Here is a 15,000-nt window from a genome sequence, read left to right as displayed (position 1 = left end):
CCTGAGTACCAAGTACTCTCTTCTGTAAGTTGCCTTGGTTATGGTATCTTAGCAGTGCAACAGGAGAGTAGCTAAGCCAGCATCTTTGGGCCCTTTTCCTTGGGCAATCAGGCCCCAAAGATGAAACCTCTCCTTTTCTTTCTGAGAAGGTTATGTGTGTTTGGAGAGATGATACAGAAGATTGCAAGGGCCCAGGGACACAACTTCCTGTAACCCATCCTCCTCTAATCTCTCCTTGCAGTAGAGTCTCTTTGCCGTAGTGTGCCTCGTGGCTCTGAGCCCAGAGAACCTCTGCCAGGGGTGGGCCACTCATCCCTCAGAAGGCAAGGCAGGGAAGCCTGGCAACCTAACAGCCCCTGATACAATCTTGTCTTTCCCCCTGTTTGTAAAGGAATTTGCCTCCTCCTGCTGTTCAGGTCCTGGATACTCCCGAGCTGGAATACACTTCTGGCTTAGGGTTTAGCTTTCTATAGCACTCCATGTCAGTTTCCATGGACTCATCCATTTTCAAATGGCCCAAACTGTACAGCTATTGTCTCCTCCTCTAGCATACCAGGATCTATCTTCCAGGCAGGGGAGAAGAGTGCTGGGGATTGAATCCAGGACCTCAAGTGTGCTGAACATATAAGCTCTACCACCAAACTGCTAAGCCACACCCCAACCCTGTCTCTCTTGTTTCGATTGCCCTTCTTTAAGGAAAGATTCGTAGTAACTATTTCTGCCAACATGTGAGGCTGAACTCGTTTGGTTCAGATAATTGTAAGATTACTTTATAATTATTTTCTAATAGCTTCAATCAAGTTTTGGCAGTTTACTTTTCTGACTAACAAAATGGTTGCCTCTTTCTTTATCTCTTCCTTTCTTCCTTTCTTCCTTCCTTCCTTCCTTCTTCTCTCCCTCCCGCCCTCCCTCTCCCCCCTCTCTTCCTTTCTTTCTTTCTTTTTCTTTCTTTCTTTCTTTCTTTCTTTCTTTCTTTCTTTCTTTCTTTCTTTCTTTCTTTCTTTCTTTCTTTCTTTCTTTCTGTCTTCCTTCCTTCCTTCCTTCCTTCCTTCCTTCCTTCCTTCCTTCCTTCCTTCCTTCCTTCCTTCCTTTCTTTCTTTCTTTCTGGCTCAAATAATGCAAGTAGCCGTGATGTCCTGTGTAGACGTTTAGATGAGACTTGGGTGTGGCTCAGTAGTATAGCACTTGTCTAGCATGTTCTTAGCCCTGGGGTTCAATTCCCCAGCACCAAGCTTTAGATTCAATTATTTTCTCAATGTTAGGCTTTTGTTTGTTTTACAGGAGCCATGGATAGACAGGGTGTCACTATGTAGTCCAGGCTAGCCTCGAACTCAGAATTCTCCTGCCTACCTCCTGAGCACTGGAACTACAGGCTTACTACCTGACTGCTAGGAGGTTATGGCTCTGCTTTTCCTTTTGTTCTTGCGTTTCCAGTCTCTCCTGTGGCAATTGATCTGTTCTGGTTTTCTACTCTCTCTTGCATCTATTTTATTAATTTGCACTTTGCGAAAATCCACTCTATGTTCATTAAACATTAGCTACTTCAAGTTTTATGCTGCATTCACACAAAATGTCTTTGACCAGTATTTGTGCTCTGCCCCCTTTCTCATTCTAACTCGTAATATTATTCTCTTCTCATGCTGCCCCTCCCCCACCTTTAAGCTCTTGTAGCATTTGTTATAGCAATCTTTTGGAAGAGCTACATCTTACTATCACTTACATGGGCATTTCTTTTTTTAAAAAAAAAGTTATAGTTTTTTTATTAGATATTTTATTTACATTTCAAATGTTATCCCCCTTTCCTGGTTTCCCCTCCAAAAACCCTCTAACCCATGCCCCCTGCCCCTGTTCACCAACCCACCCTCTCCTGCTTCCCTGTCCTGGCACCCCCTACACTGGGGCATCTAGGCTTCCCATCCTTCAGGCTCTGCTCCACACTTTGTCTCTGTATCTCCTCCTGTGGGTATTTTGTTCCCCCTTCTAAGAAGGACCAGAGTATCAACACTTTGGTCTTCCTTCTTCTTGAGCTTTGTTTGGTCTGTGAATTGTATCTTGGATATTCCGAGCTTCTGGGCTAATATCCACTTATCAGTGAGTGCATACAATGTGTGTTCTTTTGTGATTGTGTTACCTTACTCAGGATGATATTTTCTAGTTCTGTCCATTTGCCTAAGAATTTCATGAATTCATTGTTTTGAATAGTTGAGTAGTATTCCATTGTGTAAGTTTACCACATTTTCTGTATCCATTCCTCTGTTGAGGGACATCTGGGTTCTTTGGAGCGTCTAGCTATAATAAATAAGGCTGCAATGAACATAGTGGAGCATGTGTCCTTATTTCATGTTGGAGAATCTTCTGGGTATATGTTCAGGACTGGTATAGCAGGGTCCTCCAGTAGTACTATGTCCAGTTTTCTGAGGAACCACCAAACTGATTTCTAGAGTGGTTGTACCAGCTTCAATCCCACTAGCAGTGAAGGAGTGTTCCTCTTTCTCCATGTCCTTGCCAGCATCTGCTGTCACCTGAGTTTTTGATCTTAGCCTTTCTGACTGGTGTGAAGTGGAATCTCAGGGTTGTTTTGATGTGCATTTCCCTGATGATTATTGATGTTGAACATTTCTTTAGGTGCTTCTCAGCCATTCGGTATACCTCAATTGAGAATTCTTTGTTGAGCTCTGTACCCCATTTTTAATAGGGTTATTTGGTTCTCTGGAGTCTCTGGCTCTTCTTGAGTTCTTTGTATATATTGGATATTAGCCCTCTATCAGATGTAGGGTTGGTAAAGATGTTTTCCCAATTTGTTGGTTGCCATTTTGTCCTATTGACAGTGTCCTTTGCCTTACAGAAGCTTTGCAATTTTATTAGGTCCCATTTGTCAATTCTTGATCTTAGAGCATAAGCTATTGGTGTTCTGTTCAGGAAATTTTCCCCTGTGCCCATGTGCTAGAGGCTCTTGCCCACTTTCTTTTCTATTAGTTTCAGTATATCTGGTTTTATGTGGAGGTCCTTGATCCACTTGGACTTGAGCTTTGTACATGGAGATAAGAATGGATGGATTTGCATTCTTCTGCATGTTAATTGCCAGTTGAACCAACACCATTTGTTGAAAAGGCTACCTTTTTCCACTAGAATGTTTTAGCTTCTTTGTCAAAGATCAAGTGACCATGGGTGTGAGGGTCTTCAATTCTATTCCATTAATCTACCTGCCTGTCACTGTACCAATACCATGCCGTTTTTATTACTATTGCTCTGTAACAGAGCTTGAGGTCAAGGATGGTGATTCCTCCAGAAGTTCTTTTACTGTTAAGAATAGTTTTCGCTATCCTGGGATTTTTGTTATTCCAGATGAATTTGAGAATTGTTCTTTCTAACTCTATGAAGAGTTGAGTTGGAATTTTGATGTGGATTGCATTGAATCTGTAGATTGCTTTCAGTAAGATGGCCATTTTTACTATATTAATCCTGCCAATCCATGGGAAATCTTTCCATCTTCTCAGAGCTTCAATTTCTTTCTTCAGAGACTTGAAGTTCTTGTCATACAGATCTTTCACTTGTTTAGTTAGAGTCACACCAAGGTATTTTATACCATTTGTGACTATTGTGAAGGGAATTATTTCTCTAATTTCTTTCTCAGCCTTTTTATCCTTTGAGTACAAGAAGGCCACTGATTTGTTTGAGTTAACTTTATATCCATCCACTTTGCTGAAGTTGTAATTAGGTTTAGGAGTTCTCTGGTAGAATTTTTGGGGTCACTTAAGTATACTATCATATCATCTGCATATAGTGATATTTTGATTTCTTCCTTTCCAATTTGTATCCGTTTGACCTCTTTTTGTTGTCTAATTGCTCTGGCTAGGACTTCGAGTACTATATTGAATAGGTAGGGAGAGAGCCTTGTCTGGTCCCTGATTTTAGTGGGATTGCTTCAAGTTTCTCTCTATTTAGTTTAATGTCGGCTACTAGATTGCTGTATATTGCTTTTACTATGTTTAGATATGGGCCTTGAATTCATGATCTTTCTAAGACTTTAATCATGAAGGGTGTTGGATTTTGTCAAATGCTTTCTTAGCATCTAATGAAATGATCATGTGGTTTTTTTTTTTTTTTTGAGTTTGTTTATATAGTGGATTATGTTGATGGATTTCCTTATATTGAAACATCCCTGAATCCCTGGGATGAAGCCTACTTAATCATAATGAATGATTGTTTTGATGTGTTCTTGGATTCAATTTTCAAGAATTTTATAGAGTATTTTTGCATAGATATTCATAAGGGAAATTGGTCTGAACTTCTTTCTTTGTGGGGTCTTTGTGTGGTTTAGGTATCAGAGTAATTGTGGCTTCATAGAATGAATTGGGTAGTGTTCCTTCTGTTTTTTGGAATAGTTTGGAGAGTATTGATAGTAGGTCTTCTTTGAAGGTCTGATAGAACTCAGCACTAAATCCATCTGGTCCTGGGCTATTCTTCATTGGAAGACTTTTGATGACTGCTTTTATTTCATTAGGGGCTATGGGACTATTTAGATAATTTATCTGATCCTGATTTAACTTTGGCACCTGGTATCTGTCTAGGATATTGCCCATTTCATCCAGATTTTTAAGGTTTGTCAAATAAAAGCTTTTGTAGTAGGAGCTGATTTTTTTTTTTTTTTTTTTTTTTTTTTTTTTTGGATTTCCTTGGTTTCTGTTGTTAGGTCTCCTGTTTTATTTCTGAATTTGTTAATTTGGATACTGTCTTTGTGCCCCCTGGCTAGTCTGGTTAAGGGTTTGTCTATCTTGTTGATTTTCTTAAAGAACCAGCTCCTAGATTGGTTGATTTTTTTTTTTTTTTTGTATAGTTCTTTTTGTTTCTGCTTGGTTGATTTCAGCCCTGACTTAGATGATTTTCTGCTGTCTGTTCTACTGGGGTGTATTTGCTTCTTTTTGTTCTAGAGCTTTCAGATGTGCTGTCAAGCTGCTAGTGTATGTTCTCTCCAGTTTCTTTTTGGAGGCACTCAGAGCTATGAGTTTTCCCTCCTAGGACTGCTTTCATTGTGTCCCATGGGATTGGGTATGTTGTGGCTTCATTTTCATTAAATTCTAGTCTTTAATTTCTTTCTTTATTTCTTCCTTGACCAAGTTATCATTGAGTAGAGTGTTGTTCAGCTTCCATATGTATGTGGGCTTTCTGTTGTTTTTGTTGCTATTGAAGACCAGCCTTAATCCATAGTGATTTGATAGGAGACATGGGATTATTTCAATCTTCTTAAATCTCTTAAGGCCTGTTTTGTGACCGATTATATGGTCAGTTTTGGAGAAGGTACCATGAGGTGCTGAGAAGAAGGATTCTATAGATATCTGTTAAATCCATTTGGTCCATAACTTCTGTTAGTTTCACTGTATCTCTATTTATTTTGTTTCCCTGATCTGTCTATTGGTGAGAGCGGGGTGTTGAAATCTCCCGCTATTATTGTCTATGTACTTTGAGCTTTAGTAAAGTTTCTTTTATGAGTATGGGTGCCCTTGCATTTGGTGCATAGATGTTCAGAATTGAGAGTTCATCTTGGTAGATTTTTCCTTTCACCAGTATGAGGTGTCTTTCCTTATCTTTTTTGATAACTTTTGGTTGAAAGTCGATTTTATCTGATACTGGAATGGCTACTCCAGCTTTTTTCTTGGAACCATTTGCTTGGAAAATTGTTTTCCAACCTTTTACTCTGAGGAAATATCTGTCTTTGTCACTAAGGTGCATTTCCTGTATGCAGCAAAATGCTGGGTCCTGTTTATGTATCTAATCTGTTAGTCTATGTCTTTTTATTAGAGAATTGAGGCCATTGATGTTAAAAGATATTAAGGAAAAGTGATTGTATTTCCTGTTATTTTTGTTGTTAGATGTGGAATTATGTTTACGTGGCTATCTTCTTTTGGATTCGTTGAAAGATTATTTTCTTGCTTTTTCTAGGATGTGGTTTCCTTCCTTGTGTTGGTGTTTTCCATCTATTATCCTTTGTAGGGCTGGATTTGTGAAAAGATATTGTGTAAATTTGGTTTTGTCATAGAATATCTTGTTTTCTCCATCTATGGTGATTGAGAGTTTTTCTGGGTATAGTAGCCTGGGCTGGCATTTATGTTCTCTTAGCATCTGTATGATATCTGCCCAGGATCTTCTAGCTTTCATAGTCTCTGGTGAAAAGTCTGGTGTGATTCTGGTAGGTCTTCCTTTATATGTTACTTGGTCTTTTCCCCTAACTACTTTTAATGTTCTTTCTTTGTTTTGTGCATTTAGTATTTAGACTATTATGTGGCTGGAGGAATTTCTTTTCTGGTCCAATCTATTTGGAGGTCTATATGCCTCTTTTATGTTTATGGGCATCTCTTTCTTAAGATTAGGGAAGTTTTCTTCTATAATGTTGTTGAAGGTATTTATTGACTCTTTAAGTTGGGAATCATTACTCTCTTCTATACCTATTATCCTTAGGTTTGGTCTTCCTCATTGTGTTGGATTTCCTGGATGATTTGGATTAGGAGTGTTTTGCATTTTGTACCTTTTTTGACTTTTGTGTCAGTGTTTTCTATGGGATCTTCTGCACCTGAGATTCTCTCTTCTATCTCTTGTATTCTGTTGGTGATACTTGCATCTATGACTCCTAATCTCTCCTAGGTTTTCTAGCTCTAGGGTTGTCTCCATTTGTGATTTCTTTTCTGGTTTCTATTTCCACTTTTAGATCCTGGAACATTTTGTACAATTCCTTCACCTGGTTGGTTGTGTTTCCCTGTAATTCTTTAAGGGATTTTTCTGTTTCCTCTTTAAGGGCTTCTATCTGCTTACCTGTGTTCTCCTCTGTTTCTTTAAGGGAGTTATTTATGTCCTTCTTAAAGTCATCTCATCATCATGAGATGTGAATTTAAATGAGAGTCTTGCTTTTCTGATGTGTGGGGTATCCAGGGCTCACTGTGGTGGAAGAACTGGGTTCTGATGATGTCAAGTAGCCTTGGTTTCTGTTGCTTATGTTCTTGCCCTTTTCTCTCGCCATCTAGTTATCTCTGGTGTTAGCTGGTCTTGCTGTCTCTGACTGTGGCTTGTCCCTCCTGCAAGCCTGTGTGTCAGTACTCCTGGGAGACCAGTTCTCTCAGGGAGGCAAAGGGTCAGCTTGGAGGTACAGACGGAAACGGGAAGGATCCTGTCCCCAGCTATTTTTTAGTTCCTGTGTCCTGATGGTCCTGAATAGGTCCCTCTTGGGCCAGGAATTTGAGCAGAAGTGTTGGTCTTACCTGTGTTCAAAGGTGTGTTGGCACTCCTGGGAGACTAGCTCTCTCCCAATGGTATTTGGGTATCGCGTTCAGTGGCACAGGCTTAAATTTATTTATTTATGTTTATCTATTTACACCCCAATTGCTGCCCCCTGAGTCCCCGTCACAGAGTCCCTGCCCTTTGCCTCTGAGAGGGCAGCCCCCACCCCCAGTCTGGGGCATCACGTCTCTGCAGGATCAGGTGCATCCTCTCCCACTGAGGCCAGATGTGGCAGCCCTCTGCTACATATGTGCTGGGGGCCTCTGACCAGCCCAAGTATGCTCTTTGGTTAGTGGCTTAGTCTCAGGGTGCTCCCAGGGGTCCGGGTTAAGAAAGAAAGAAAGAAAGAAAGAAAGAAAAAAAGAAAGAAAGAAAGAAAGAAAGAAAGAAAGAAAGAAAGAAAGAAAGAAAGAAAGAAAGAAAGAACAGAAAAGGAAGAAAAGAAAAAAAATTGGAAGTTGGAGCCATGCCATGTCTTGGTGTAAGACTGGCATATAAGCTCTCCCCATTCCCAAGTTTCAGGGAACCCCAAGATGCATCCCAAGATGCAAAGAAAAATAGCAAAAATGCTGGGCTTACAACACTGTCTTTCACTAAAAGACAGTAAAAGCCTACAGAACAGCGTGAAGATGCAAGTCTTCCCTGGCCCTGCTTGTCTGCAGCTAGCCACATTCAGAGAGCAATCTCTGCCAATTCTTCCCAACCCCCTGGAAGTTTGAAGTCCGGGCTGGTTCTGGGAAGAAAGGTTGAGTGGGCATATTATTTCTTAAATGGGAATTAGGTTTCTGCCTCAGAAAGATTCCCATTAAGACTGAAAGCAATCCAGCTACAGCAGAGCAGGAGTAACCACCCACCACCCCTAGGAAGAGGAGCTTGGGTTACAGCCGCCTGTGCACCAGGTTATCACTTTGCAGAAGGCAGTAACTCGAGGTGGGCTTCTGGTCACTCTGCCCTTCGGGTGACTGCTACAAAGGAATCCTGGCTTAGATGTAATCAATACCCTGAGCGCCTTACTCAGGTGTCAGCACAAGACAAGAGGCTGACAATGATTAATCAACTAATTATGAAGGCTGTTTTCTCATCGCTGTGTGACTTGCTGGATGCTTTTATATTTTTCTACGGAGCTGTGGCTGAGAACATAGTTCAGTAAGGAGCGCCTGCCTTATACACGTGGGCTCCATCCCTAACACCGCAGAGACAACAGAGATAAATTCTATGCTGATTTGTAAAGAGTGTGACAACCTTGCAGGCAAACTTTGCCTATCATGGAGGGCAAATCAGCATCGTCCTCTCCCTTGAGCGAGAGTCACCAAGGCGTGACACAATGACACATGTCAAAAATTCACGTGCCATTAATGAAGACTTCAGTTCTTTGCCTTTGGAAGACCCAGGAAAGACGTTGGACACTCCCAGCCTATGGGCTTCAGGCTCCATCAGTTGGCTTAAAGAAAATCCCACCTGGTTCCTCCCAACAGTGACCTAGCAACAGTTTGCAGTCACAATCTGCAGCTATCACTACCTGTTCGGTGCCAGGGGCGGGTGACCTGGAAGTGTATGAGAACAGCTTGCAAACCCAGCCCCCGCCATCTCTCTCTCTCCCTCCCTCACTCTCCCTTCTCTCTTCCTCCTCCTCCTCTTCATCCTCCTCTTTTCCCTCCCTTCACTCTCTCACTCTCTGTTCCCAGATATTCCCCACCGGCCTCTCTTTGCCCTTCTTTCTGTCTTCTATCTTTGTTTTCTATAAAGCCCTTGTTAGACAAGCATGAGGAACGGAATCCACATCATAGCAGTGCTGGTCTGGCTCTGGCTAATGTCCAAAGAGGAGCTGGCCTCAAACAGAAGACTTTACTAACTCCTTCGGCTTGTGCATCTCACACATACAAACGCTGTTGTCCTTAAACCTCTTTTAGGTTCTGGCCTCACATTATACTTTGAACAATTTAAACCAAGACAGGAGACTACAGGTCTGCCCAGGGCAGACGGGAGATTTGCACAGCAAAGCCATTGCTAGAGCTACTTCTGAAGTATCTTACCCATCAGGCACAACTATGCTTCTCTCAAGAAGAGAACTGAGGGCTTGACATACATTGTGTGGTGACCCTGTGCTGACCCTTGAGCTTCCTGTTAGAGTTAGCGATGGGCCCAACAGCAGGCTAGTTCTAAGGAGCAGACTTTTACATCTTAATTCTCCTTATCTTTAACAGGCGAGGTTAGCAAGTTCCTTATCTTTGGGGTATTTGGGGGCAACTCTTCCTTAGCTAAGCTTTACTTTGTGTGTAATCTGATGTCTCCTAAGGAATTAGTAAGTCCTTTAAAACCCTCTACCTATTGCTTTTGAGTTTCTTTTGCATCACAGAAGTGTGTACCTGAAATGCCTACAGGAGGATGCCTGGAGGTGGTTGTCTGGCCAGCATAGCTGGATGGGTGAGTTCCAAGTTCAGTCAGAGACCCTGTCTCAAAAATGAAGCGGATAATGATTGAGGAGGGCATCTGATGTCAATGTTTGGCCTCCACAAACACATGCCCATGTATGCATACTCATCCATACAGTATTGAGAGGGGGGGGAAGCAGAGGGGGAGGGAGAGGGGGGAAGGGGAGGAGGAGGAAGGAGAGGAGGGGGATGGGAGGGGCAGGAGGGGGAGGGGGAGGATGGGAAGGGGGAGGAAGAAGGGGAGGAGGAGGGGAGGAGGGGGAGGAGAGAGGGACAGGGAGAGGGGAAGAGGGAGAAGGAGGGGGAGGGGAAGGGGGAAGGGAAAAGAAGAGGGAGAGGAGGAGAGGGAACAGAAGGAGAGAGGGGGAGGGAAAGGGAGAGAGCATTGAGGTTAGGACTTGGGTCTCTCTGAGACAGTCTGCAACTTTTACCCTCTGTTATTCTTCTATATGGTACAACAGTCTAGAAGTTGGCTGGTAGGTGTAGAAAGAATATCTTCTGCATTGTATAGAAGCATCACCTGCCAATTTAAAAAACCTATGACCTATAGGAATGGATGGAATAGAAAAGGAGGGCTATCCAGGAGGCAGAAAGAATTCTGGGAGAGCCAGGCACAGGAGATTCACAGGGAAGATGTGACAGGGTGTCAGATGCACGGAACCTGAGCACAGGTGGCCAGCCAGGCGGCAGAATGGAGGTTAGAATAACTGGGTCAGAGAAGAATCTTGCTATATGGCCAAGGTATTTGAAAATGTGTGTTGAATCTGAGCATGGAGCTAAGAGGAAGAAGCAGACTGAATATCTACAGGTAAGAACAGCCTGAGGGGAAAGAAATGGCGTACACATTCGCACAGACGTCTGCATTCCTTGCTCGTCCCTGGGCCTTGACTAGGGTGATGCTCTGTGAGACAGGTAGCGAACACTGAAAGGAGTGAGTTGACCTGAGCCAGGCTGCAACCTAGAGGTTTAGGAGACCACGCCGGAGTCTCTACTTCCCAGAAATGGGCAAGTCAGTTACTAGAACAACTGCAGGCTATGTCAAGAGTTTGCAAAAGGACAGTTAGCAAGTTTGCAGCCAAGAGGTCAAGAGTTACCCCTCCTTGGCATGAAGCAAGACTATCTAGTCTGAATCATAGCATCACCCAGATCGTCAGAGCTAGAACCCACCAATCAAGATACAGATCACCTACCTCTCTCTAATGTTCCTCTTTTTGGCTTTAAACCCGAATTTCTGAATTCAGTGCCCTTCCATCGAGATGGAATTAGGCCCCTGAATGCAGGAATAAATGCTCTCTGCTTTTGCAAATTGATTTATTTGAGTCTGGGGGTATCATTCCTCAGTGATTCACAGACCCTATCAACACTTCCAAATTCTCAGTGTAGCTATTGCCAGAGGATAAAATTACAATTTCTTTTTTGTTGTTTGTTTGTTGTTTTGAAAGAGGGTCTTATTTTGTAGATGGGGCTGTCCTGAAATGCACTATGTAGACCAGGTTGGCCTCAGCCACAGAGATCCACCTTCCTCTGCCTCCCCAGTTTCTTTTAAAGATCTGATTTTCAGAGGTGGTTTGAACAATACTTATTCAATAAAATACATTAAGTGGTCTGATAAACTCGGGAAAAGAAAGAGGTTATTTCCCTTATATGGTGGGGATGAGGAATCAGGACAATTTTTTAAAGGATCAATTAATGTCATGTTATTCCAAGTCACTTCTTTTGTGCAAAAATTAAAACCAAGGTATCTTAATTGTCGGTCAATTGGGAGATTTGACTGTAACTTCAAATTCTGGTTTCTGGGAAGGTCAGACACGGACCTTAGCTGTGGCTTGGTAACTAGATCTTTAACACATATGACTCTGTGTTTATATTTGCTGTGGCCTATTCAGGAACTTGGTAGAAAACAATGGTTTTCTGTAATTCCTATATCTGATATACTATAATCAGGCTATAACTATACACAGTTTGTTACCAAACAAGAAATACGTCCAAAGACCCAGGGCTCAAAGGATGCTGTCGAAATTCCTCCATTACACATCGGCCCTCAGTGGCCCCCTCCACAGATTACATCATCTCCTTGGTGATCTACAAATTCTTCTGGAGTTTATGTTGACCCTCTCTCTAAGTCACCTTTTAATGTATACATTCCTCTTAAGTCTCCTTTTAATTCCTACCAAGTCTGCTCACGATGTGTAAGATGGGGAAACATTTAGGGTAAGGATCTGGAAAACTTCACCTTGCCTCACAAAACCTAAAACCACCTATATTCACTCAAAAGAAAGGGCAGTCAAACTTTTAAAACAAACAGCATGCAGGAAAGTTAGAGACAGTGTGGAACTGGGGGGGGGGGGGGGGGGAGCTTGCTAATCCCGGAGACTTCAGTTCTAAATCCTTTCCTGCTAAGGGACTAAGCCACCTTGACCAACTCATCATTTTTTCTGATGCTGCTTCTTCCCTCCCTCCCTCCCTCCCTCCCTCCCTCCCTCCCTCCCTCCGTCCCTTTCTTCCTTCTTCCTTTCCTTCCTCTCCCTCTCCCCTTCCTCTTCCCTTCCCCTCCCCTCCCCATTCCCCATCCCCATCCCCCTCCCCATCCCCCCTCTCTTACCAAGGAGGCTCACTGTGCAAACTCAGGAGCCTCCACTACACTCCCGCACACCTCTGGTCCTGGCTTCCTCTGTAAAGTTGGAGGGTGAGAATGAACACTCACTAAAATTCCTTTGATGCCTGCTCTCCAGTGTCTTCTCTAATGCACCAGAAACATGAAAATAATTCTGCATTTAAACCAAAGTTTCAACACAAACTCTGTTGAGTCAATGCAAGAAGATAATGTAACCAATAAATAATTACAATTGGCATACAAGTTCAAAACACTTAGTGAAGGCAGAAACAGCAGATATTCTAGTTTTTCTGAACAGATTTAAAATTCTCTCCACCACGACAGCCACCTATAAATATCACTTCTCAAATATGCAATCAGGGCAATGCTTGTTTATGAGAGATGGGATTCTAAATGTATCTGCACTGCGATCTGGCCGTGTTACCTTGGATAAGTGATCAATTTTGTCAGCACCAGTATCTTCATCTTTGAGTTAAGAAGGCTGAACTGGATGCTTATGGAGATTCCAGAGTATAGAAGAGAACAACTACATGTATTTTTACTACCACACGTAGAGCAGTAGGACTCTGCAACCTACATTGTTATGATCCAATAAAGGCACTGGATCATAAAGCCGACGGGCACCGTCTTAATTCTAAGCAACAGTAAATAGATGCGGAATATAATTAGAGCCAAACAAATTATTTCCTTCATGACAGGTTATAGAATTTAACATGCATGATGCTTTCCATCTTTGAAGTTAACACAATTATGTTTGCTTTGTGCCAATTCATCTGACTCCAAACATTTCCAACTGAAGAGAAGGCCGGCTTGAGGCAGCCTTCCTTCCCTGCTCGCACGCAAGACCCTGGGCAGATGCGGCGGGGCAGACTGAGCACCGACTCTTGAGGGCAGGAGTTTGAGAACAAAGAAAGCGTTTCTTTGTATTTTAGAGTTTACTCAGAATAAAAATACAAATCTTGCATGAATACTATCCTCAGTCCTTTAACTGGGCTTTATTCAATATAAGGGAAGAAACTGATTGATAATGATCAGAATAAAAGACTAAAAAACGAAATTCAGTTAAGCCCGGTAAATATTACTTTGGTGGTTTTCTCCCCACTTAGACCATATCATTCCCAAATTAAAGACACCCCCCCACACACACACCAACAAAATAGTCCTTTAAATTTGTAATAAGCTTAAAAGCACTAGAGCTGGGCAGATATCAACCCCCTAAGCTATTTCCTCTGCTTCCCTGTCAATAATCCTAAGATATCACTAGCCAAGTTCCGCTTCGGCTGCTCCTACTCTAACAGGCCCCGCCCTCGCGGCCTTGCGCTCTGGGTCACCTACCCAGAGGCAACTTCCTTCTTCCTCTCTCTATCTGGTGGTCCTTGCCTGAGACTCCAAGCCCAGGAACCTCCCTCTACCCCTCTTGTTTCTGCCCAGCTGGCTGCAGCGTCGTTAACCATAATTTGGAGGCAAAGTTTACATAACAATGTTTGGGGCTCTCCCTGTCCTTGGAGGATCTCCCGAAGTAGGTAAAGGGCAACCAAGATCTCCAGACCAGTATTTAGCATTTGAATGCATAGCAGAACCAAGCCAAACCTACAAAGCCCTAACCCGTGGAAGCTTTAGTATTTTTTTGTAACTATGTAAACTATGTAACTGTGTAAACTACGTAACTATTTCCCTGCCACATTTAGCTCCCAGAAACTTGATCTCTTCTAACAAGCCATTGTTTGTTTTCTGTGAGGAACACTTCATCAGCCAAACATGAAAGAGGATGTTCCTGCCGCCGGAGAAGCATTTCTATAAAGAATGTTCCTTTCCATCTCTTCTCTACCATACCTGTCTTTGCTGGAGGTACTAATGCACTCCCTGCTAATGCCACAGCGTTACTCTGGTTCCGTGGCCCAGATCCCCTAGTTTTGTCTCTCACTGGCTGCTGAGAGGACACTTTCTTATTAAGCAGCAGTTACTGCTGGGTTTCTTGATACATACCTATAATCTAAGATACTGAAATTAAGGCAAGAAGATTGTGAGTGAGTTCATAGCCACCCCCAGAAACTTAGTGAGATCTGAAAACAAAACAAAAACAAAACAAAACAAAACAAAACAAAAAAAAAAAAGGAACTGGGACCGGAGAGACATCTCAGCAGCTAGCAGCTCTTGATGTTCTTGTAGAGGAGCCAGGTTTGGTTCCTGGCACCCAGCTCACAACTGCAGGTGACTTCAGTTCTAGAGGATCCAGTGCACTCTTGGCCTCGAGGGGCCCCAGGCATATAAATGGTACACCAGATCAGAAAAGCACTTAAACATATACATAATAAAAATAAACAAATCTTAATAAAATCAAAAGGAACTGAGGGTCTAGAGGGCTAGCTCATGGTACAATTTTGCTAAGCATGCCAGGCCCTAAAGTACTCCATTGCTTTCGTGAGTGTCCTATGAAACACCATGACCATGACAACTCTTATAAAAGAAAGTATTTAATTGGGGCTGGCTTACAGTTTCAGAGATTTAGTCCTTTATCATCAGGGCAGGAAGCGTGGCGGTGTGCAGGAAGACAGAGTGCAGGAGAGGTAGCTATGAGTTCTACATCTGGGCCTGCAGGCAGCGGAAAGAGAGAGACTCTGGATTTGGAATGGGCTTTTTGAAACCTCAAAACCCAACCCCAGTTGATACAAGGATCCAGCAAGT

Source organism: Apodemus sylvaticus, chromosome 19 (genome assembly GCF_947179515.1).
Source record: "Apodemus sylvaticus chromosome 19, mApoSyl1.1, whole genome shotgun sequence".
Taxonomy (NCBI): Eukaryota; Metazoa; Chordata; class Mammalia; order Rodentia; family Muridae; genus Apodemus; species Apodemus sylvaticus.
Note: the sequence above shows the minus strand (reverse complement) of the source record.